The following is a 26017-nucleotide window of genomic DNA, read 5'->3' as shown; positions in this document are numbered from 1 at the left end:
ACTATGAAGACATAGGCCACCTATAAAAATCTACTTGTCCCACTAAAGGTTGTCCTTTACAGTGCCAGGAGATAGCCTTCATAGCATTAGTCTAGCACCCAGAATTTTGTGGAGACCTAGAGTAACCAGAAAAGGATATAACCTATTTGTGTGCATTAGTTTAGGTATAATATCTGAAAAACCAAGCTCGTTACTTTATAAAAATGGCACCTTCACATTGAAACTCAACAAGAAAACTTTGACTTTGTAGCAAGAAAGAGTAATTCTGCGAAGGGACTACAGGGTTGGGTCATGTTTGCACCTGAGCTCTTTGGTGTCTCAGCTACTTAGGCCATGGAGGAGGAATATCCTAGGGTTCTCCCAAGGTCTGAGATTTTGCTTCAGTGAAGAACAGGGGAGACACTGCTTTTGGGTTGTGACTGTTTTAACTTCTCAAGGAGAGAGTTCAGATACAGGATTTATGTATGCTAAAAGTGTATGGAAACATTTGCTCATTGGTGCGTATCTTCATTCCTCTATTGGACATCTTCCATACAACAGGAACCATGAAGACTCTGGGGGCCCACTGTCCTCAAAGAGCACCCGATAACCCCAAGGAAACACAAACACAAGCCTATAATTGAAATACAATGCATTTCAATTATGCAAAGAAGAAGAAGAGAAGAAGAAAATAAAGACAAGGTGATAATGCTTTATAATCAACATATAAGCCAACTACTAGGACAGAACAGCTCAATGAGCTACTGACTTCCTGGGGAATCAGGCCATGCTTCAATGAGTGTGATATTTGAGCTGCAGGTCAAATGTGTTTCTCATCCACAGAATCACTTTGGTTGACAAAAACACTGGAAATGGTTTTATTTCAGCTGAAAAATCCATGGGTATATAACTGGGGTTGATATATAGCATACCACAGAATCATGAGTTATATGTGGAAAATATGACAGCCAAGATCTTTTCTGTTATGTAAATTTTATATTTAGTAGAGAACCATAGAACTTAAATATTTAAAAGCCTTATTTGACTTTCCCAAACCAAAAGTGTTTGCTTCTTGAGAGCGTTAATCATTCACAAACTTGAGTTATGAATACACAGTAGATGCCTGTTTATTCAGAATCCAAATTGAGGAGCTCCAAAAGGAGCTATTAAAAACATATTCTATGATTTCTTTAATAGAAAACATTTACTAACTAATGTCAAAGATTTATCATTAAAATTGAAATCTCTGGAGGCTCTTGGGTGGCTCAGTCGGTTGAGCATCTAACCCTGAATTTCAGCTCAGATCAAAATCTCAGGGTAGTGGGATCAATCCCTCATTAAGATTTTCTCTCTCTCTCTCTCTCTCCCTCTCTCCCTCTGCCCCTTTCCCCTACTCTGTCTCTCAAAAAGAAAAAAAAAAATTTAATCTCCATTTTTTTTCGTGGGAGCAAGACAATACCATATTAACATTAAAAATCATGGAATTTGGAAGGCCTTAAGAAACATAAAATTTCAGTGGACTGTTATTGCTAAGTATTTTTTACTAAATGGAAATTTCATGAAAACTTATTACTTTCGTGTTTTACAGATGGTTACTGAGCAAACAAAGATATTAAGTAACCTCTCCCCTTCAAAGTCTCCCCATCTTAGGTAAAAGATACTCAATTCTTTCCATTGTTTAGGTAAAAGATGTGCACTCCTTACTTACTGTATTAATTTTCCAATCCAGGAATTATCTTCATGTATTGTATAATTTACATACTTACCAGTCATTGATTGTGTCTCCTGTTAGAATGTCATACCCACAAAGGTTAGATTTGGTTCTCTTTTCTTCAACTGAGCTATCTCTAAAACAACCGCTGGAATATAGGAAGTGCCTACTATTTGTTGAATCTAAATAACTTACCGTCATCCTACTGTTTCTCCTCCTTTCCCTCCAATTTCTTCTTGATCCTACTCCAATCATGGCACCGCCCTCTCTGAGTTCTCCTAGCTTGCTCATCACATCTTCTTGGACTTCTTGGCCAGTTCGTGTTCCTCCTTCCACTTAGAAGTGGACCACTGGAATCATTTATTATGTTGTCTCCCTCTCCTTCTCATACCCTAAATGACCTCAGCCAGTCCTGAGGTTGAAAACACTAACTTTATGCTGTAAACCCTGAACTTTCTACATTTGGGTCAGACCGTTCTCCTCATGCCCAGAATTGTATCAAACTACTCACTTATTTTCACATGGTTGTCTAATATGCATCTCAATTTCAGTAAGCTCCAAGTTGAACTCTATCTGTTTCCTAAGATAAGTGTATCTGGCAGGCTATCCCATCTTAGTTAATGGCAACTCATACTCCTAATTGCCCAAGTTAAAATCCGTCAATTCTCCTTAACATCTCTCTTTTTCTCACAGTATGTGCCTGTTGGTCATATCTTCCAAATATGCCTGGTGTCTGATCATCTCCAGTACTACCACCTTGAACCAAGCCACCTTGAACCAACCATTCTCTCTAGCCCAAATTATTGCTTTCTAATTGGTTTCAAATTATTCTCCAACCTGAATCAAGGTGATCCTTGTAAAGCATAAATCATCCAATTGCCTGATCCCTGTGCTCAAAAGCCTCCAGTGTCTTCCAGTCCCAATCAATGTTACTTCAAATGTCTCCACCATGATCCATCAGGCCTTGAGTGTTCTAGGGCACCACTACCCCTGAGTTCTCCATACCTATCACTCCTCTCCTCTTTCCAGTTACACCATCCCTCTTGCTGTTCCTCAGACACATCTGGCAGCCTCCCACCTCAGGACCCTTGTTCGTGCCGTTCACTCTGCCTGGGATGCTTTTATGTAATCGTATATATTCAGGGCTTACTCTCACACTTTTTTTTTTCAAATCTCTGCTCAAATGTCACCTTATGTAAGAGATACTCTCTGATAGCTCAATATAAAAATAGCATCCCCTCTCCATCCCCTTTTATCATTCCGTAGTTTTCATGGTTCTTACATGACTTAACTCTGTTATATTTATTTGTTTACATCATCAATGCACAATGTAACACCCTTGAAGCTGGAGATTGTTCTATTTTGCTCACAGAAAAGCGACTGGCATAAGCATAATTAGTTTTTGATAAGTTAACACTGTTTTTCTGAAACCACTTCTATAAAAAGCAATTTTATTCCTTTCTGGGAGGAAATAGCATATTATCCCTACCACACACCATATGTATAAATTTATTCAAAAGGAATGAAAGACCTAAAGGGAAGAGCTAAGTCTATAAAACTCTTCAGAGAAAACATATGAGTAAATCTCTGTGACCTAGGACTTGGCAATGGTTTCTAACATATAACCCCCAAAAGCACAAGCAATCACATAAAAAAGATAAATTGGGCTTCATGAAAATGAAAAACTTTTGTGTTTCAGAGGATACTATCAAGACAGTAAAAAGACAACACACTGAAAAGGAGAAAATATTTGCAAATCATATACTCGAGAAAAGTCATATCTGGAATATATATAAAATAACGAATACATATATGTAGATGACAAAATGCCAAATAACTTAGTTTAAAAATAGGCAAATGGGGCGCCTGGATGGCTCAATCAGTTAAATGTCTGACTCTTGATTTCGGCTCAGGTCATGATTTCACAGTTCGTGGGAGCTTGCTTGGGATTCCTTCTCTCCCTCTCTCACTGCCCTTCTCCCTGCTCCTGCCCTCTTTCTCTCTCTCTTTCTCAAAAGTAATAAGTAAACTTTATTTTTTTAAAATATTTTTTTTTTTATTTCTAGGAGAGAGAGAGAGAGAGCGTGAGCAGGGGAGGGTCAGAGAGAGAGGGAGTCACAGACTGAAACAGGCTCCAGGCTCTGAGCTGGCAGTCAGCACAGAGCCCGACGCGGGGCTCGAACCCACGAACCGCGAGATCATGACCTAAGCAAAAGTCGAACACTTAACCGACTAAGCCACCCAGGCGCCCCTAGTAAACTTTAATTAAAAAGTAGGCAAATGGTCTGAGTAGACATTCGTCCAAAAAAAAGGTATATAAAGGATCACTAAGCGCATGAAAAGATATTCGATAGCATTAGTCATCAAGGGAATTCAAGTCAAAACCACAGCCAGATACCACTTCATACTTACTAGCATAGCTATAATGAAAAAAAAAAAACAACAGTTAATAATATGTGCTGGGAAGAATGTGGAGAAACTGAAACCTTCATACACTGCTGGTGAGAACATAATATGATGTAGCAATTTTGAAAAACAGCCTGGCACTTCCTCAAAAGATCAAATAAAGAATTACCATATACCCGTAACTCTATTCCAAGGTGTATACTCCATAGAAATGAGGACCTATGGCCACCCAAAACTTGTACATGAATGTTTATAGCAGCATAATTCATAATAGCCAAAGAGTGGAAACAATACAAGTGTCCTCCAACGAATGAATGGATAAATAAAATCTATTTAATGGAATATCATTCATCAACAAAAAGTATCAGTACATGCTACAACAGAAATAAACCTTACAAACATTATGCTAAGCGCAAGAAGCCAGTCACAAATGACTACACATTGTATGATTCCATTTTTATCAAATGTCCAAGATTGGTCAATTTATAGAGACAGAAGTAGGCTACTGGATGTCTAGGGGTGTTGCTGGGGCGGGGAGGAGGGATAAGAGAATTGGGGGCAACAGCCAGAGAGTGTAAAGTTTGGTTTTGGGCTGATGAAAATGTTCTAAAATTGATACTGATGACGGTGGCACAATTTTGTGAAAACCTAAATATCTGTATTGTTTGTTTCCTTGCCTGTCCTCCTCACAGTGTGAGCTTCATGAAAATAGGTACTTTGTCCTATTCACTAGTGTTTCCACAGAACCTAGAATAGTGTCAAGCATACACTAGATACTCAATAAACATATGTGGATTGTACTCCAGCTACAGCATTGTTAAAAAGACTAGTGAGTGAAGATTGTTAGCAGAGCATGTAACAGGTGCCTGGCATATGTAACACGACAGGAGCAGTAGTTGGATTTTTCCTGAACAGCACAAATATTTCACATTGAATAATTATATTCATTGAAAAAGATCGTTTTTAAGAGATTTCTTTGATAACCAAGAGTTTACTACATTATTAAAATGTTTTAATGAAGTGTCCTCTCATAGAAATTGTTTCATCTAAACACACTGGAGTCTCATCTTAATTTTAACTTTGCTAATTAAGTTATACAAAAAAAAGATATGCGGAAGGGGTTTCAATGAAGACCAACAGCAGTTTCTATTTGGTATACAATATACATTTGATTCTTCTGACACTTTTTAATGACTTTGTAGATAACCAGCCAAATCAGACTGATTATATAATCCAGTGCTAATAATTATCTTCCTGAATTTATAGTCAATTTTCTAAGGAATCCAACTATCAGAGAAACATCTGTTTGTCCCTCTTCTGTGATTTGTGTCTTGCTTTTAATTTCACTACTAAAACCAAAATGCCATTTAAAATACTTTTTAATTCAAAATTCCAAATTCCACATAGCACATGCGACAGAATATTGGACTCTCTGTCACCTAATGTAATGCTACAAGGCTATTTATAGATGCTTCGGTATCTGAAAGCTATAAAAAGGGTTATTCCCAGGCAGCTGCCTTGAAAAAAAACACAACAAATACTAAAATAGCTGGTAAAGTTTGGGAACTGATCACAAGGTCAAAATACAGATATGTATTTACCACTTAAAGTATCCTACACAGACCTTTATTGAGCTCAGGATTTATACAGAGTTGAATGAAATTGAATATATATATCATATATATATATATCAATGAATTTCTCAGTAATACCAAAACTCAAGTCACTTGAATCACACTTACTTATTTTACAGCAAATATTTACACTGTGCCATTTTGTCCCAAACAAGAGTAAATGTTTTCCTCTTCCTCCAAGAAAGGTACTTTAAAAATATATGTATAATTAGCACACGAAAGAGAAGCTACACCTAATTGCTGGTAACAAGTGGGTCATTAATTATTGGAAGAAATGGGGACTTTTATTAAAAAATAATTCACAGATGTGACACAGCTTTTTTAAAAGCACACATTTTTCTTTATTAAACATATAATAACTGAGAGTGACACAATGAAAAACACTTCCATGGCTTAGCAGTAATATAAAACTGACTATGTCAAATGAAATGGCTATATCAAAAGCAAGCTGTGCTTTGGGTTTCTTCTCTCCCTCCAGGGTTGTCATAGGAAAGGAAATATTTTTACCTGGGCTTCAGGAAATAGTGGCCTGGCCAACGACCTCTGGGTGCCTGCAGATCACGAGTGGTGTTTACACGTTGGTGAGGTGCTTCCATTACCTACAGTGGCCATGCTCTACTCCAACCCACACCCACCAAAGATGGCTGGGGTTCTTCTGGAAGGATCTGGACAGAAATGTGAGGAAGAAAGAGGGAGTATGAAACAGATTCAAAGGAGAACAGGAAAACTCCCATTCCAATCGCTGAGTGTTCATAAATTCCAGGAATGGAAGAGACGGGATGCAGAGAGCCCCTGTTGGCCCCTGTTGTTCCTCTCTAACTTGACAAAGAAAAAAAAAAAAAAAAAAAAANAAAACACGTGAAGCCAAACAACAACTATCTCCTATTTTTTAAGCTTTTGCAAGCAAAAGCTGTCTCTCAAATATTAATTTTTTTAAAATATTTACTTTTTAGAGAGAGAGGCAGGTAGAGTGCAAGGGGGGGCAGGGGCAGAGAGAGAGGGAGACACAAAATCTGAAGCAGCTCCAGGCTCTGAGCTGTCAGCACAGAGCCCAACGTGGGGCTGGAACTCAAAAGCCCCAACATCATGACCTGAGGGGAAGTCGCAGGCCTAACAGACTGAGCCACCCAGGTGGCCCATGTCTTTTAAATATTAATAATCATTTCCTATTTAGTACTTATCTGCTATGCTGCTTCAGATTGAATGTGATGCTGACTTAAATCTGAAGGGACTAACTCAATTACCCCCATGCAACTGTCCTTTAGGGCTTAATAGTAGTTTACTACCAAACCCCGCCCCTTTCGCGTGAAGCCCAGAACTCCATGAGAGACTTCAGTTCACAACTTCCTTGCAACCCTGGAAAGATTTCTCTAACCCTCTTCTAAAAGGTTTACACCCACATTCCAAATTCCTAAATGAAGTCATTCTTAAAGCTCTACTGGTTTCCTTTACCATCCTGGTCACATTAAGTGCGTTGGGTCTGTCTTCTCTCTCAGTGTTCCTGTAAGGAGGATGGTGGCTTTGGCTGGCCAACTGCCACCACACGTGGCTTCTCATCTATCCAACGGATGTCCCACCCCGCCAAGCCAAGACACTCCCAGCAGCCAAGAACCTTGCAGTCCTGCGGCCATGCACCCCTCCAGTTAGCCGTCTTGTCTTCTCGAAGGATTGCTCACCGCACCGCCACCCCCCACCTCCTCAAATGCTTTCATGCATTTTTTCCATTTTTCATTTCCGGAATACCTGCTTCTCATCACTTTCTCTACTGAGCCTACAGCTAGGTGATAAAAGTTATACTACAACAATACTGAAAAATAAAATTGGGCATAGAATCACTTCCTTCACCTCCCAGAAATGGAACACCAAGATAGCAGGGATTTGAGAAGGAAAAAGAATTAATCTTATAAAATGTCAGGAGTGTATGGGGTGCCCGGAGGGTCGGGGAGGGTGACCGGTCCCTCTACCTTCTGATCTTTAAGGTCACAGTTATTCCAAATTCTAAAAGTACATGTATGCTCATGTGGACAGTGCTTCCTTAATTGTCAAAATCATACATTTGCCCTCTTTAACCAGAACAATGATGTTGGCCATAAAATATTGTTTTTCAATCTAGTATTAATGTTGCTATACCAACAGTTGAAAGTTATGAGGTCCATTTCCATTTTTTATTTTCAATATTTTCAGTGTGATTTTGTTTCATATAAGCAGAATATAGCTATATCTTTTTTTTAAAAAAATCACTGCAGTGCCAATCTTGCAATAAAGGTATTTAATCTATGAACACTTCCTGCAATGAAAAATGTATTTGGAACTAGCTTTACTGTAATTCTTTTCCATGATACCTTTTCCCCTTTACTTCATTTACCTCCGAAAATTAACTGTGAACATTTTTCACAAGACCCTACAGTTATTTGGTGTCTCTATTCTCCTGAAAAGGACAAGGGGTCACCAGTGCTGGGAACAGTACCCAGCACTCCTTAGTCCCCTCTGTCCATCTCTGTGTGTCTTTCTCTTACTCTGTCTCTCACTGTCCCCTCTGTCTTATTATTGACATTGAATACAGTTTTTGTTTTATTTTTAAGAATCATAGAAAAACAGTATGTGTACTTTGTTATAGTCGATAGTTACTTTTTAAATTTTTTTTATGTTTGCTTATTTATTTTGAGAGAGAGCGAAGAAAGAGAGAAAACGCACCCAAGGGAGGAGCAGAGAGAGAATCCCAAGCAGGCTCCACACTGTCAGTGCACAGCCTGACATAGGACTCAATCTCATGAACTGTGAGATCATGACCTGAGCCGAAATCAAGAGTCAGAGGCTTAACTGACTGAGCCACCCAGGCACCCCTGTTATAGTCAAAACTATTGGATAGGAAAACTATTGTATATTCAGTTTTACTATTACTTTTCTTTTCTACCCCGTACTTATTTTCCCCTTTCTGAAGTACTTCATCAGGAATTTTTCAATAAGGCCTGTAAGCAGTAAAATCTGTCTTCATATTTCTGAATTTTTTAAAAAATCCTTTAATGAATAATAAGTTAGTTGGGTATAGAATCCAAAGTTGATGACCCTGAATATATTTATCCATTGTCTTCCGGTATGATTTACTACACGTGAGATATCTGCCATCAAAAACTTTTGTGTAACCTGTCTTTTCTTTCTGGTGTGCTCTTTTATACTATGCTGTCACACTATGATATATCTAAGTGCGGATTTCTTTTCTGTTTTTTTATTCTTTATTTGAAAGGAATTTTTAATATAAGAACGTGTATCCTGAATCAGTGTTGGGAAATTTTCACCCATTACTTTATCTAATATCATTCCTCCTCCATCCCTTCTGCGTCTTTTTCCTGGAGTCCTATTAGACCTATGTCACAGCTTTTTGACCTACCTTCCATAAGTTTAGAGGTTTACAAATCTATACATGCATTCCTTCATTTCTTCACAATATATTTTATGGAGACATAATTGACATAGAACACTGTATTAGTTTTAAATGTACACTGTAATGATTTGATATATGTATGTATTGTGAAATGATCACCACAATACTTTAGATAAGACCCATCTCCCCACACAGTTACAAATTGTTTTTTCCAGTGATGAGAACTTTTAAGACCTACTCCCTTAGCAACTTGCAAATATGCAGAACAGTCTTATTAACTATAGTCATTGTGCTAATCTTATAACTGAAGGTTTGTAACTTTGGGTATATAGCTTTGTACCTTTTTAGAATAGATATATGGAAAGGATATCTATTAATCTGTGTATGGATCCGTAAGAAGGAGACAGACATATTCTGGGTGAAATCTTCAATTCTATCCTTCAATTTTTTTAAAAATTAATTTATTTATTTTGAGAGGGAAAGAGAGAAAGTGAGAATGTGAGCATGGGAGAGTCAGAGAGAAAGAGGGAGAGAGAGAATCCCAAGCAGGCTCTGTGCTCATGACATGGGGCTCGATCTCATGAACTGTTAAATCATGATTTGAGCCAAAATCAAGAGTTGGACCCTTAACGACTGAGCCACCCAAGCACCCCATATCTCTCAATTTTCTAATTCCTTTGTGAATGTGTCCACTCTAGAGCTGACCTTGTCACTTTTGTATTTTATGTAAATTAGTATTTTTTACTTCCAAAATTTCCAACATGTTATTTTATACTCTTGTACTTTGTGATTTGTTTATTACTCTCGTTACAGGTACTGTTCCTTCATTTATCTCATTGATGATTCCTAAGCACATTTAAAGTCATTTTCAAAATTTTCTACTGTTTTGATTTTTTGTCTTTCATGCATGTTTGGCATCTTGCCTCTCTTCCTCAGCATTACAAGTCTTTTAATATGCTTTAAAATTTTCATCTTCAGGTTCACCTGCAAAACATTTAGTTTTATTGTGTGCATTTATTTATCTCTCCTTCTGTGCTCATCCCTTGCATAGAGCTCTTTCCGGTCCCTCTTCCACATCCCAAGGGTCCTGACTCCAGAATCAGGTGTTATGGTGGTCACAGTGGTTTCTTTCCTTCCGGTGATGCTGTGTACACTCAAGGAACAGCTCATTCAGTTCCTGACAACAAAGTGGGGCCTCTTTTCTGGACACATAGATTCACATTCACCTGAGAGCACAGGTAACCGATATTCCCTGCCTTCTTTCATCCACCTGAGTGCTCTGCCCCAGACCTGTTTTCAAGCAGTAAGCCAAATTTCCTGCCCCCAACTTATTTCAAACATCTTTAGGCTCTGTTACCTCCAGTAGCAAATTCCATCCATTTCCACTTACTTCCCAACAGGTATCCCCAGTAGCCTCAGCACTCTGCATTTGCTTTTCTTCTGCTGGTCTCCTAGGAATAGTATCTCATTATTGAGCAGCTTTTTCTTTCAGTAATTTTTCCCCTTGTGGATAGAAATGTGCTCTGGAAGATTCGGTGGCACAAGATTTAAGAGTAGCAGCTTTGGAGTCAGTCTTGGGACCAAATCTCAGCTTGACCACATGCCGCCTGCATACACCTGGGCAAATTACTCAATCTCTATCTCACTGTCCTCATTTATAAAATGGAAATTGATTGCTTGCTGCAAAAAATAAACGATATGACATATACAAAGCACTAAAACTCAATACGTAGTCAGTCGTATGTTAAGTATGGTATGTATGCTAAGTATGTATGTAAATAATGATATTAAGAACACAACTAGGCCATAGTTTTGACAAAGTATAATATTACACATTTTTGAAGAATATTTTGTTAATGAAAGTACAAAAGAAAACAATAGCCAGAGACTATACTATTAATTACCTGATATTTATTCGTTCATAATTTTTCTAAGGCTTTATAGATACGTAACTTTCATAGAATGGTATCATTCTGCTCATACTTTTTATACAAGCTGATTGTGTTGCTTAGCAATATATTATGAGCTTATTCGTGTGAATAATATTCTATAATAAAACCAAAATAATATTCTATAATAAGACGAACATATCAATAACACTGTACTGGATATTTTTGGTCATACAAATCAGAACATTTCAGGCAATATTCTTTTGAGAAGTGGCATAACAGGATCTGTTCCAAGACTTATGAAACATACTGACAAATTATCTTGCAAAAAACTTTTCACTTTATATCTCAATCCAAATGTAGGAGCATCATATATATTTTTAATGTAGACAGATTTAATTGGCACTAGTTTCTTATAACATTTTAGAGTAATATCAAGCCTGCTTTTCTGTCCAGTGAATCTATGTTGAGCTATCTTGTTCTACTGACAACTTACTTTTCAGTTTCAGCACTAAGTCTGATGTGTTCCTCTCCTTCTAAAATTTCTATGTTGAAATCCTAACTTCAAATCATCATAATTTTATTTATAGAAGTATTAAAATGCATTAGTGAATTCTGTCTGAACATTATAATCTTCACTCTGTAGAAATGTAAAATCTGATTTTCAGAAGAAGCTGAACCATATATTTTAATTGAATTCCTTTTTTTTCATAGAACATATTCTTTAAGATGTCACCCTTTTGAAATTTCAATTTTATTTTATAGTCTAACAGATGACCAACCTTGGTGAACATTCTATGCGCTTGAAAAGAATATGTATTATGCAGTTATTGAGAGCTGTGATCTATAAACATCAATTAGATCAAGGTTGTTAATTGTATTATTCACGTTTTCTATACCTTTACTGATTTTTCTAGTTCTGGAAAATGACTGATTGCAGTAGAGAGGAGTACTACATCTGCCATTGTGATTGCAATGATTTATTTCTCCTTTCAGTTCTGAGAGCTTTTATTCTGGAACTATATTCATAATTATTATGTTCACATTATTAATATGTATATTAATAATCATTTACATAATAATTAAGCACATAATATAATTATGTCATCGAGGTGTACTGACCATTGTGTTGTGACTGAAATGTCTGTTTACTTCTACTAACACTCCTTTTCTTAAAATCTACTTTGGTCTTAATATAAACATGCCAGCTTCTTATGATAGCATTTGCACATAGACCTTTTTTTAAATTCTTTTAGCTTAAAATCTATTTGTGTCTTTGCATTTTAAGTATGTCTCTTATAGACAACATAGCTTAGAGTATTGCTTTTGTTATTCAACCCTACACTCTCTCCCTTTTAATTGTAGTATCTTATTCATTTACACTTAATGTAGTCATAGACATGTTTGTTTTTAGGTTTGTGATTTTGCTTTTGTTTTATATTTATGTTTTCGGTTTCTCTCTTTCTCCTTATCTGCCTTCTTTTGAAACAACTGAATATGTCTAGTATTCCATTTCGACCTATTGGCTTTTTAATCTGTGCTTCTTTGCAATTTTAATGGATCCTCTAGGAATTATAATGTGCCTCTTTAGACTAAATCATCCTGAATTAATATTGTACTTCTTTACATAAAATATAGGAACCTTGCAAAAGTGTCATTCCATCTACCTCCGTTTACTATTGCTATCATATCAATTACATCAACAACCATGATAAAGCCCTCAACAGAGTTATGACTTGCTTTGAAGAGATCTGTCTCAAATAAAATTAAGAGAAGAAAATAAATTTATCTGTAGAGTCTCTTATCTTTCCCAACTACTTGTCTTTTTTAGTGGTCTTCATTCTTTCTGTTATTCCCCCCTTGGCCTGAGGAATGTCCAAAGCTTTCCTTGCAATGTAATTCTTCTGGTAATAAATTCTCTAGGATTCTTTGATTTATAATGTTTTATTTCATCTCCAGTTTTGAAGGATATGTTCACTGATCATAGAATTTTGAGTGACATATTTTTTTTCTTTCATCATTTTAAAGATATAGTTCATTTGTATTGAGATTGCTTTGTTTGAGTTTTGGCCTTCATTTTTTTCTGATAAGTCAGTCATCATTTTTTTTTAATCATTTTTCCCTTTATGTTCTATGGTGTTCTTCTACATCCGATTCCATGATTTTCTCTTGATCTTTGGTTTTACTTTTTATAAAACAGTTTATTTATTTAATTTGAGATAGAAAGAGAGTGAATGAGGGAGGGGCAGACAGAGGGGGAGAGAGAGAATCCCAGACAGGTTCCACACTCAGTGCAGATTCCAACACAGATCGATGGCTCCATCTCACAACTCTGAGATCATGACCTGAGCTGAAATAGGTCAGACCCTTAACCCACGGAGCCACCCAGGTGCCTTCTTTTTTACCTTTTTGCTTCCAATATGTCTAGGTTTTACTTTCTTTTTATCTTTGGGATTCATTGAGATTCTTGGGTGTTGCACCAAATTTGGGAAGATTTTGGCCATTACTTCCTAAAATATATCTCCTGCCTATCTGTCTATCCTTTCCTCTGAGACTCCAATTACACATGTTAGAATACTTGATGCAGACTCACTGACCTCTAAGACTGTGATAATTTTCTTTCAATCAGGTTTCTCCCTGTTTTTTGATGGGATAATTTTACTGATGTGCCTTCAAGTTCACTAACTTTTCCTTTAACCTTATTCAGTTTGCTCTTAAACCCATCCAGTGATTTCTTTTCTCTGCTACTATACTTTGCAATTCCAGAACTTACATTTAGTTACTCTGTACAGTTTCTACTTCTCTCCTGGTGTTCCATATATCTTAATTTATTATGTGTATATTTGCTTTACATATTTGACTATTTATAATAGCTATTTTGAAGACCTTGTCTGCTAATTATAACATCTGAGTTACCTCAAGGTGACTTTCCATCGACTTATGTTTTTCTTGATGTGAGTCATATTTTCCTGATTCATTAAACATGTAGTGATTTAAATTTTTTTTGGTACTGGACATTAAAAATAGTGTGTTATTGAGGCTCTGGATTTTGTAATGATCCTCTAAAAAATGACTTTTGCAATAGCAGGCTGTTAATCTGGCTGAACTCTGGCTGTAAACTTGGTCCCCCATGTGGTAGGTAGCAGCTAAAATCTCTGCTTAATTATTTCAGTTTCTGATGCTTTTCTGTTGTGATCCCAAGGCCTCCAACTAAATGTTGTTTGATAGGAATCTAAGGATATGGGGAAAGATTTTGCACGAATTTGGAGTTCACCAACTTTTACAACTCTCACCTGCAATGATCTATCCCCTTCCTTGTTGGCTGCTTGACGAGCAGCAACTGAACTGTCTCCTGAAATCTCAAGCAAACAAGGCAACCAGAACCATATTCTAATTAGGGAGTGTCCTCAAAAAGGCCACAAACTTCTAATCTTATCTGTGTGATCCTCCTTTCAAAGTCACACCCCTCTGCACCAAGTTTCTGCCTGATCAAAAGGAACAGCAAATTGTTTGGATTGTTTATGTGTGTTTACTTTTTGTCCTGATCTTACATTGTTACCGACAGAAGGGTTAAACCTATCAAACTACTTCACTGTTCCAAAAAGCCCTGTAAATTACACCATCTATTTTAAATGGTTTATTTCTATGAACCATGTATAATTCAAATAATCCAGTTTCAAATTCTACCATCTTTGAACATCAAAAACACCAGTATATCTTGAGATCAACAAAAATAAAAGAAAAACCAAAAATTAACCCTGAGAAGTTAGCTTTAGTAAAAATCAGTAATGTGTTTCCTCTTTCTGCCTAGAGTTGCAGGAATACAACAGTGCCTACGTAGTAGGAAACAGCAGAAAAGCTATTTTGCCTCTGAAGAGAAAAAAGAAATAACTCCATAATTTAATTAAAATGTGAAATTTCTTCAATTTCCAAATTAAAAATCTAGTGTAGCTCTGTCCAATAGAACTTTCTTTAATGATGTATATGTTTTAACTATGCCTTCTATGGTAGCCACAAGACATAGGTAGCTATTGGACATTTAAAATGTGGTCAATGTTACTAAAAAGTTGAATATTTTATTATTCTTTATTTTATTTTATTTCTCTTAGTTAGTTTATTTATCTTGAGAGAGAGACAGAGTGTGTGTGTGCACATGCACATGAGCAGGGGAGGGACAGAGAGAGAGAGAGGGAGAGAGAATCCCAAGCAGGCTCCATGCTGCGAGTGTGGAGTCTGGCTTGGGGCTCAATCCAGCAAACTGTGGAATCATGACCTGAGCCGAAACCAAAAGTCAGATGCTTATTCGACTGAGCCACCTGGGTACCCCTATACTTATTTTTACATAATGGAAATTTAAGTAGCCACATATGGCTAATGCCAACTGTATTGAGCAGTATCAGTATAATGCAAATGAAACAAACAAGAAATTATAATCAACAATAGGTAGAAGTCATTTTTGATGAGATAACAGAGACAATTTAATCTGGCTTAATAAGTCAAAGAAATAAAGAATTCAGTGATTTTATAATATAAAAATATTTAATTATCCCTCACTATGCCACTTTCTTCTCAAACAGTACATAGCATTTATACTGCTGCTGTTTCTGAACTATATTTTTAGGACCATGGAACAAATGACCAAAAAGAAATATGATAACATGAATTTATTAATAAATTATACATTTTATCACACAGATTATGTAATAATTATGGCCCCCAAGTCAAGCTAAAACTCACTTGACTTATTATGGTAAATATGTTTATAAAGTAGAGTCACATCTTACTTGGAGGTGAGGATTTCAGCTAAAGTGAAAACCAAGGGTCTGAATGACCTTGAAGCAAAAATTCCTTTATATCCGCTATAAAGTGAAGTATGGTACTAATTCATGATAAAGTCACTCTGGACCATTTTTCCTCCCAGACCGGAATAGATCGTTGTTTCCGAGGGTGAACAACAGATGGTACAATGGTCTAATATTTGGATGTAATGCTGTGTGAATAGCATTTCCTATACATAGATTCCCAGAACCCCACTCAGAGAGGAGAGGTATCGTGCTTTGAGATACAGGGACTGTGGCCATTTAAAGAGCCAACACCCCTCTTGCTGTATAGTTTTACCCCATGGCAATGCTCAAGGCGAAGGTAAGACAGGGGACATCGCCCCAAACTATTACAATTCTCTCTCCTGCTGTGTGTGTGTGTGTGTGTTCATCATAACTCCTCTCGGAAATTCATGTACTTGAATTCGAGCAAGGTAAGTATGCCTATGTGAAACTCCATTATAATGCATTTGGGGAAATTATCAGTAAAAATGGATAGGAACCATAGCTTCTGACCCTAATTGTTTATATTTCCGTTACCCAGAAAATCCAAACTGCTCCTTCTTTAACCATATGAAATAATTAAGTCTTTAGATTACTCTTGGATTCACAGGGAAAATAGAATAAAAATGTTAGATCATCTCTAAGCACAAACAATTACCATCCAGAAAGACTGACCAATTGTAAGCACGTCCTAATGAAGGTATCAGCACACGTTGTCTGCCATGCTTCTGGTCTTAGAGTACCACTAATCTGACATGTTTCCCCTCTGTGTATAGGTCTATTATAGTGACTATTGGAATTACCAGAGTTACCCAAAGGATGCAGTTACCCCTGTGCTATGGCAGAAATAAATGGAAGCTATGTTTAGCATTATTTACCTGTTTGGGGAAAGTCTTGCTGTATAATAAAATAGTTCCAAAATGTTAGGAGGACACAATACCAACTTTATCTATAATTTCCTTATGTTTAACCTATTCTAAATGGCAGTGTGTGATATTTATTTTTAAAAGACTATCACTTGAATGTTTTACTCTCCTTGGCCTACTTACCCTTTCAGTTTTTCCTCATGGATCTGATAGTGATAATACCAACAGCACCAAAAACATACCAAGTGCTTTATACAATATATAAAGTCATGACCTTTGGCCTTCAGAAAAACACAGTTACTCTTCATGCATGAGTCTTTTCGAATCTTACACTGAACCGTCTACCAAAAGTACTTCTCTACATTGACTGAAACTGGTTGGTTGACTATATTATTTGATAAGAAGAGTTGTGTTTTTGTTTGAGGATGGGATGATTTTTCACGTTGAATTATTGCTTGGTTTTCTTTCCATACAATTCCATTTTGAGTCACTTGTGCATGCAAATTGCCTTATTTATTATCCAAAGATCAGGATCCTATTGTTTGTATGTTTTCTCCATGCCTTCAATGTTATGGAACTTATCCCCATAAACTGATTTTCTGACTTTCGACTCTCCTCTGTTTCTGCCTATTAGTCATTTTGCTTTTCTATCTCTCCAGCATTAGATTGCCATTGTGCCACATTTGAAACATGTTGCTTTCCTTTCTCCTGTTATCCATAGTGTGAGATCTGATATATTTAGAAAATTGCTTTCTATTGTTGACCTGCCTTTCTTCTACAAGTTTTCTGTGATATGACTTGTTCTCCCTCATGAGAATGCATTGAGTCACTGGGGGAGACTTTTCCCGAATCGGAACTGCTCCTTTCACTGATCCTATGGAGAGAGTTTCCCTGATTTGGGGAAATGCCTGGTTTCCTGCCCAGTTTGTTTGGACCCTCGTGCGGTCCCCACTTCTTGCAGGCAGAGTGAACCTGTAGATGCAGATGTGCACGTTCCATACTAACCAGGAAGCAGCAGTGGTTCTTGAATCATATTGGATGTTTTTGCAAAGTCAAGTGTATCTTTATTTTTAAGTCCTTTTTTCTGAAGAACTCAAAAAACGTGTTGATGTATTATCTTGCATGGCTCTTTGAGGAGAGAGCAAGGGTGATGTGTACATGTAAATAATGTAAATAACGGCTTATCTCAACTGAAAAATTCATCATTTCTCTTCCACATTCTTTCTCTGCAAGAATAGCTTTTACTAAAGAGGGCCACGAAAATTTGTCAGTTGATCCAATGGATATGCATTTGAATGCCCACTGGAAGCCAGGCGATGGAGGTAAAATTGCACATGGGCATTGCATAAAGTTACTCACAGGCATGCCATGGACAAGAGAAAGGCACAAGGAGAGGACTGACTGGAGTCAAACACCCTCTGTCAGTGCTTTGTAGTAAACATCAAAGGATAAGACTCTAAGTCCAGGAGTCCAGACAAGAGCTCTTAGAGAGAGTCCAGTGACGACACTCTTTCTCACTAAGCAGTCAAGTCGATGCAGATTCTGGGACTTTTGTAAGAAAATCAGTTAGAAGAGGATCCCTCACCCTCCAATTCCACAAATAGCCACAATGCTTAAGAATCTTTAGAACTCAGTGTCTGTACCACAAAAATGCCTACCAAAACTCAGAGTTTATCGGAGTTGGTTTTTCTGAGAATTATAGCTCCACTAAATGACCTACTATCTCTCTAACTTCTGAATTGACTTAGCCTCCCAAAATTGTTTTCCCCATAGAATTGCTGTGAAGATTAAACGAGATCATGCTTACGACATGCACAGGCTAAGAGCCTGATAAATGAGCATTGTTCCTGCAGAGGCTGCCGAGAATAACAGCGATAGTTTCACTTCTACTATGTAGCCAAGGGGATACGTACCGGGGACCCATGAGTTGCAAAGTGCAAAGTGACAGTGTGCTTTTTATACCTTGTCGCAAACAAGCCAGAAGCACTTTGTGCTTTGCCTGGCCGGGCAGAGAGTTAAATTATGAAAGTGGGATGAGATCCGGAAGGTGAAGGTAGAGGAAGAGGAGCAGAAGGCAGATTTTGGCAAAGGGGAGCCTGATGCAAAGCTGGGGTGAGTGACAACCAGAGCTCCTTGGAGAGGAGAACATCCAGACTGGCAGACAGTATCTCCACTTGTATCCTGTCCCCCAGAGTTTGTCACCAATGCATGAGTTCTGGACTGATAGTCTCTGTGGTGGTCAGTGGGGCTCAGGCCCTCTACTTTACTGTTTGGGCCAACCAGGAGCAGTGGACTTCACCGGGGGGAGGCTCCACGTGGTAGAGGCTAAGAGGACTGGTGGACTCTTCCATCTAGGTACCAAGGCTACAGCAAATCCATGTTTAAAGATGAGTAAGGGATTCTAGGGGTTTCCCCAGTGCCCATGTTGAGGGCCTCTCAGGATCCTCGTGGCTGTCAGGTATTTGTAGAACAGTCCTCATAAAGGAGCCGATAGTGTTACACACTGCACAAGCAAGGGCCATGCAGGAGAGCTGCGTTACATAAACCATTTGTCTCTGATCCCACAATTCGCCCTCTGCAGAGCTGGGTCTGGCCGAGGTCATGGTGGGCTCCTTTTCATTGTCCCATAGCATCTTTCTATTAAAGCTTGAAATAATTTTTACCAAGCTAATGATAAGAAAAGCAATTGTTCAGAATAAAATAAAGTCAAGAGGACAGCAAATATTTAAATGTGAGTCATATTCAAATATTTTCAGCCGAGTAATGTGCTAGCAAAACATTTCTTGTTGTTCTTTAATTAAGTGAAGATACAGGGAGGTCATAAAATACGCTATCTTGCCGTCTCCTTTTACTTGGATAATTAAGAAGCCCTTATTCGCCAACTTTCCTTAGCCGAGAAGTGTCATGTCAATGAAGTTAACTGTTAAGAACAAAGTATTTTAACTTCAAATTGTCATTCAGGAAAGAATTTTGAGTACTCCCTTAAAAAAATTGGCAGTTGTCATTTAATATATGATGTGATCTAAAAGCATATTATTTTTTAATGTTACCTAGGAGATTTCATCAGCTTCATGACATTCTTAATCTTTGGTATAATTGTCTAAATTGATAGAACATCTTTTATTAAACTGATAGAGGCACATCCTGCCCTTTTATGAGTCAAGTAAACAGGTGTGATTATTCAGGGCTCTAAGTTCTTCTTTTGTCTTCTTTTTTTTTTTTTTATCAACCCTCCTAAAACTTTCTGATACTGATAAAAGTGGCACTGTTTTAAAAGATAAGAAGCACCCAAATTATCTCCTCCTGACCTTTATCGTTTCCAGAACAAATAGTTTCTGTTAACAACACAGTTCAGGCTTTTTCTTACAAAGGATACATGGCATTGTGCCATTAGGAAAACATTTATTGTTCCTGATAAAGAAAATTATTAAACCCTCATCTTTGCTCAGAAGACCATTTTGGGCAAAATAAAGTTTGGAAATACTTTAGAACTCCTGAGGAAAAATTTGAAAGAAACGGCCGGGGGGCGGGGGGACCAGGGGGGGATGTCCCGTAAGTTACATTTTCTTCAAGCACTCATGTTGTTTTATTACTTTAACTATGCCTTGTTGCAACAAGTAAGATAGGTTTCAAGGATAATTCTTGGCAGTCTTTCGATACAAGCAGCACACTGACACCACTGAAGTTGAATATGGTAAAAGTAAGTTTTGTAAAAAGGATTATTGGGAGAATGTGAACAGAAAACCAACACAGAGTTAAGATTCATAGAATCTGTTAACCGGACTTAAACCTTTAAACCCGGCTGCTTCTTAATTTTAAAAAAATTTTTTGAGAGACAGAGTGTGTGTGAGCTGGGGAGGGGCAGAGAGAGAGAGGGGGACAGAAGATCCAAAGCAGACTCTGCAGTGATAGCAGCAAGCCCAATGCGGGGCTCGAACTCACGGACCACGAGATCGTGACCCGAGCCAAAGTCTGACGCTCCACCGACTGAGCCACCCAGGCACCCCTAAACCGGCTTCTTGAACTGAGCAACTGAGATTCCGTTGTCATCTTCTGAACCTGAATTTGTGTGTTTCCATTAAAAGCAAGTTCACGAACAGTGTTTGTTCAGAAAGGCAGGCACCATCAAAGGCTCCTCCGCTCGTGGTCAGCTGTCTTCATCAGTTTTTTCCTGGGGCTTCAAAACAAACACATGTGATCTAAGGATCCTTGCAGGTTGCACGCGATCTGTGACAATACAACTCTGTTGCCATTAATTCTTAGGGAACTATGGACCGAATGGCCAGGAAGGCAAAGTTATAATATGAACGTCCTCCCTGTTACCAAAAAAGTGGGGGTCTCTTTTGCACTCTTTTTGACGAGCTGAAGGTACAGCGCCAAGTCAGGGAAAAAGAACAAAGTGTACTGGCACCACATAAAAGGAAGCATACATTTACAAATAATAAGATTCATTAAGGAAAATAATAGAAGAGACAGTAATAGTCATTAAGTCTAGAATTCATAACTTCAGATTTCTCGTGCACAATAAGCTTTCTGGTATGCCACCGTTTTTAATAGCCTTGCAGCTCTTTAAAATTCTTCCCTGAAAAGATGATTGGCTTTGAGCATCAGAATATGCAAGTCCACAGAAAAGACGGGCTTTACTGACCATTTCTTTGTGTTTGGGTATATATTTCTGTATGGCATAATATTTCCACTTGCACTGGTTTCCTGGCATGAAAATGTTTATTGCGCTCATTAGCTAAGAGGGTATCGGCACTGGTCCAATGAACACAGATCTGCCTTCTGATTTCAGCCATTAAATTGCAATGGGATTCACAGGCTTAACATTGTGGGTGTGAGGATAATAAAATGGAACTCCATCTTTAGCCCAGTTACCATGGATGCAGTTAAAGGTCATAGTACCAGCTGCTAACTAGTTGCCTTTTGAGCCGCGCTTCCCCTCCTGACTCTGTGTTTTCGAGCACTTCCGTTCCTTTAGGTCTGTCGCGGAATACCTTCACCTAATCTGGTGACACACTAACCTCTTCTTTACAGCGACAAGCTCCCTCCTTTCGCGACAATGGTTGCCATGGATTTATGTATTACAGATACGGTATAGAATCCAAAGGTAAAGGCCTTAATAAAAATCCAAATGACTGTTGCTTCAGCATCCTCCGTTACTTTCTCATTTTCTGCACAGCGCTCTACATTCCCAACCTCGCCCCCACCGCCCCCCAAAAGTAGAGCAAATTCCCATCTTCGTTCATACTGGTAATGGGTTCAGGCACTGATGCATTCACAACGTGAACCATCAACTTCTTCTTCATTCGGCCCCAAGTCCTAGGAGTTAATTCCCTGTATTGCATGAGGTGTCAGGGTAATTACCGCTGATCAGCCCTGTTTCCCGCGTGCTGCCCAGCTTCGCGGGCCCCCTGTTTATTGATGCACCACTACAGTGTCCCGGCGCATTCATTCAGCCAAGTTTCTTAATCGAAAGGGTTTGGACAATGTCGGATTTTCAAAAAGAAGAAGTAGGGGGAAAAAATTAAAAGTAGCCGAGCAAAATAAAGTGCATGGTAAGAAACCTGAATGCTCTACAGACTATTTCCTGATGTCAACACTTCATGTCAATAGATTTTAAACTCCCATTCATTCCCAAAAGAAGGTACTGTGAGCCTTTTCTTGGACAACCTAACTCTACGATCACATTGTGAAATATTTGGGGAAGCGTGTAGCTTTAAAAAAAAAAACACTTGGGGGAAGTTTATTGCTTTTTGTTCTATTTAGATATGTCTTAACTGTGTGGGGCTATATAAGCCAGAATACAAAGAAACTTATCCCTAAAAATGTTGTGCCCCTCTGTTTTAAACATACATTTATATAACTTGTCATTTCATAAAAATAAATTAAGTATTATATGAGCCAAATGTTTCAATTCCACACAAGAGTGGTTTCTGGGACTCTTGGCAGAATGCCACTATATTCATTTTTATTTCAAACACAATGCGAAGTCTTTAATTTTAATATACTTTGTAACTATAATGGTTATAAGGCATATACTGTATTAATTCATCCTCCTCTTTTTCTGGTCCTGGGCAGATTTCACCGAGGAACAGAAAGATTCATTGATTTCATGTACCTTACATACTTTTAAATATTGTGGAAGGCCGGGGTGGGGTGCAGAGCTTGCGGAAAGAATTCGTAGTCGGGCACCCGGAGCTCAGTGCCCTCGATGTTGCCACTGGCTTTGGCGTTGTATCCTTGCACGTGTCTGATCCCCGAGTTCAAGGGATGGCTGGATAGAAAAGCGAGGCGAGCAGTCGAGAGGGGAGTGGAAGTCCCATCTGCTGCCTGGGGCTCTTCCCCAGCCCCTGAGTCCCTGGGCACCTCCCCCGGGAGCCATCTCTCAGCCGATGGAGCCCTGGTTAGTCAGCTGATAGGAGCCTGTCTGTAAGTGCCCCATGTGATGGCAGTGTGGGCATGGGCCAAATCCTCCCCCACAGCTCCTTTATACTCCGGAACTCCACTAGCCAACGGTCAGAGAATGAGCAGGGACAAGATCACTAGGAGATCCCGGCCCCGTTTAAACCGAGCTAGTTTGCCAGGAAAAAGAGAGGCTGATGACCCTGTAAGAGGCACCAGAGTGGCACCGACAAATACATATGTAAATCTATTAATCCCCAGGGACCCTCCTGAGGTTTCAGAGCGACTTCAGCAACAGAGTGGTATTTCTTCATTAAAGGGGCCGGCAGAGGGGGCGGAAGGAAGAAGTCATTTTCCTAAGCCAGGCGACTGTATTCTTGGGGACACGTTTCCAGCGCTCGGGAGACTTGAGCTCTCTCCTCTTCCTCTGCCACACTTCTAATCAGAGAATTTCTTCCTGTGCCTTGTTTACTGTTGATATTTTCTGGCTGATTGGAGAGGAATGACATTTTGACAATTTACTGTAGCAGTAAGCACTGTACAAACAAAAGGTGCTGATGAAAACTGGAACCCATTATTATGTAAATGACGGCTGAGTAACACAGAATCTGTCTCCCAGTCACCATCATTGAGACCAGTTTTACTCAATGATAATAATTTTCATGATTGCAGACTTCAGAGTGATCAGAAATATGCTTTAGCTGTTGCGTTTATCTGCTGCTGGTACTTGACCCTTAATTAAATTCTGAAACTTTTTTATATAATAAAGTAAAATACAGCTGACACTTCCGTTCAAACAAAGAGGCTCAAACACAGAGCTACCAAATAAGATAAAGGTATTTCAGACTTACCTCGCTGTATTTATAGTAAACATGGATTGTACAGTGTATTTTGAAAGCGAGCTTAAAGTTTCAAATGCAGATGTGTGTTTGCAAGTAATTTCAATTCTGTACTTCGGCGCGGCTTTTCTGAAATAATGTGAAATCTCTGCAGGCTCATCTTGGACACGTCATAATAAAAAAATCTGTTTGAAAGGCATGTAAATGTGCTCTGAAAATAAGTTCCGTGGATTCTTTAAATCATCCGTCTTAATATCTAGACTATTCAAAGCGAGGCTTCAAAACTACGCCACTTATTAAGACCCACACAGCTTGGGGAGCCTGCATTGAGCTTTGGAAAGGAATTTTTTTCTTCAGAAATGTGTTCTTGTCTTAAAAGGAGAAAGCCAAGGCAAATTTTCAAGCAGCATTTTGGCTTCAATGACAAATTGATTGGCTAAAACAGATGTCAAAGTGAAACTACAAAGAGCCAGACATTATATGCAGGTATCAGCTGTTTTCTTAAGAATGGCTGAAAGTAGAAGACACTTTGGCTAATGTGTTCTTATTCTTTTGAAATCCTGCTAATGCTCCAGAGCAGTTATTTACCTTGGAGTTCCCTCACTCTTTCAGGGAGTGGGGGATGTCTGGGGGGAAAAGATCTTCATTTTGAATATGTTAATAAGTAAAAGTCGATTTGAAGGGGGTGATTGTATGAGCCAGTTTTTAATGTTTCCTTAAATATATAACCCTTTCAAGCCAGGCAGCTTGCGGAGCCAATGAGCTAAGAAGGTAATTACTTAAGTGGATTTCATGAAGAGCAGAAAGATGATTGTGTCACATTAAATAACAATTGTGTCCTTAATGATGTGTTGTGCTATAACGCAAACACCCTTCCACCATCTCTGGCTGGGGGCCCCAGTGTACCTTTCGAATAGGACTCCGGAGCTTCTGTCCCCTGGCCACGACTTGGGGCTTTCAGAACCTATGTAAACATCAAGTGCGCTGGTATATTTTTTTAGACTGTGGTGCCTGCAGCTGCGTGGTCATTGATAAATTGGCTATGAATTGCTGAAATACTTCATATGAATATAAACATTGTTGTAGCTTTGTAGCCTGGAAAAAGGAAGCAAGAAATGGACTGGACTTGACAGAGGAGACGGCAAGTCCAGAGCACAACCTTCCAGAGCTTTCATTCTTTGTACAGTAAAAGCCTCGTTTACTTGGAAAACCGGCATGATAGTCCCCAAAAGTGTGGGGGGAGGGAGGATGTGAATACAGCTTTAGAAACAGAATGAAGCGTGGTTTCACGTTTAGGCATTTCTCTATAGAATATAGGAGCAGGACATAATATTGCTATATATTAGATTTTATTCCTTTGGAATACACAGTATTCTCAGCAACTGTATCCACTCCACTTGGTCTAGAGCCACAAAAGCAGGGCCAGCATAATAAATATATCCTATATCTGAATTAGGATTCACATGAGATGCGACCTAGCCTTAGAGGAAGAATTTTCACAGCGATGTAAACTTAAGAAAGAGAAAAAAAAATAAAAACATGAATAGGATAATTGCCCCATGGCTATAAATTTTCTTGACTGCTCTTGGATGCTATTATAATGATTATTTCCCGTATAGCCCATAATAGTATCTCTTTGTAGACATGCACATCGAATCTTTACAAGATCATTTATTTCCTGATGTTAAAATTAATGAATCTGATTTCAAATGATATGCTTCAAACGAAGTGCACAAAATGCAATAAACAACCCAAACGTGGAGAAAGTGCTTTGCATGAAATCCGATTTGAATGGCAATGTACCCATTTCACAGCATGAGGAAGTAAGATCCTTAAGGTCAGGAAATCTGAAACTCACTACAGGTTAAAAATATATTGTGGGAGTTGAAATGAGCAAATCTCTCACCTCTTATATTTTGTTTTTCTTTGCCTGTTTGTTTTATTAAAGGAACGAAGACATTTGGATCCAAACAAATTATTGAAACAGAGGCTGGAAACCCTTGGTCATGTTGAAAGACACTGTATTGCTGTTCCTGGATCAGACTTTGGAAGTAACTAGACAGAACCAGATTCCATAATCATG

The sequence above is a fragment of the Crocuta crocuta genome, unplaced genomic scaffold, assembly GCF_008692635.1.
Source record: "Crocuta crocuta isolate KB4526 unplaced genomic scaffold, BGI_CrCroc_1.0 scaffold118, whole genome shotgun sequence".
NCBI lineage: Eukaryota > Metazoa > Chordata > Mammalia > Carnivora > Hyaenidae > Crocuta > Crocuta crocuta.
The sequence above is the reverse complement of the archived record's forward strand: the minus strand, read 5'-3'. Positions refer to the sequence as shown.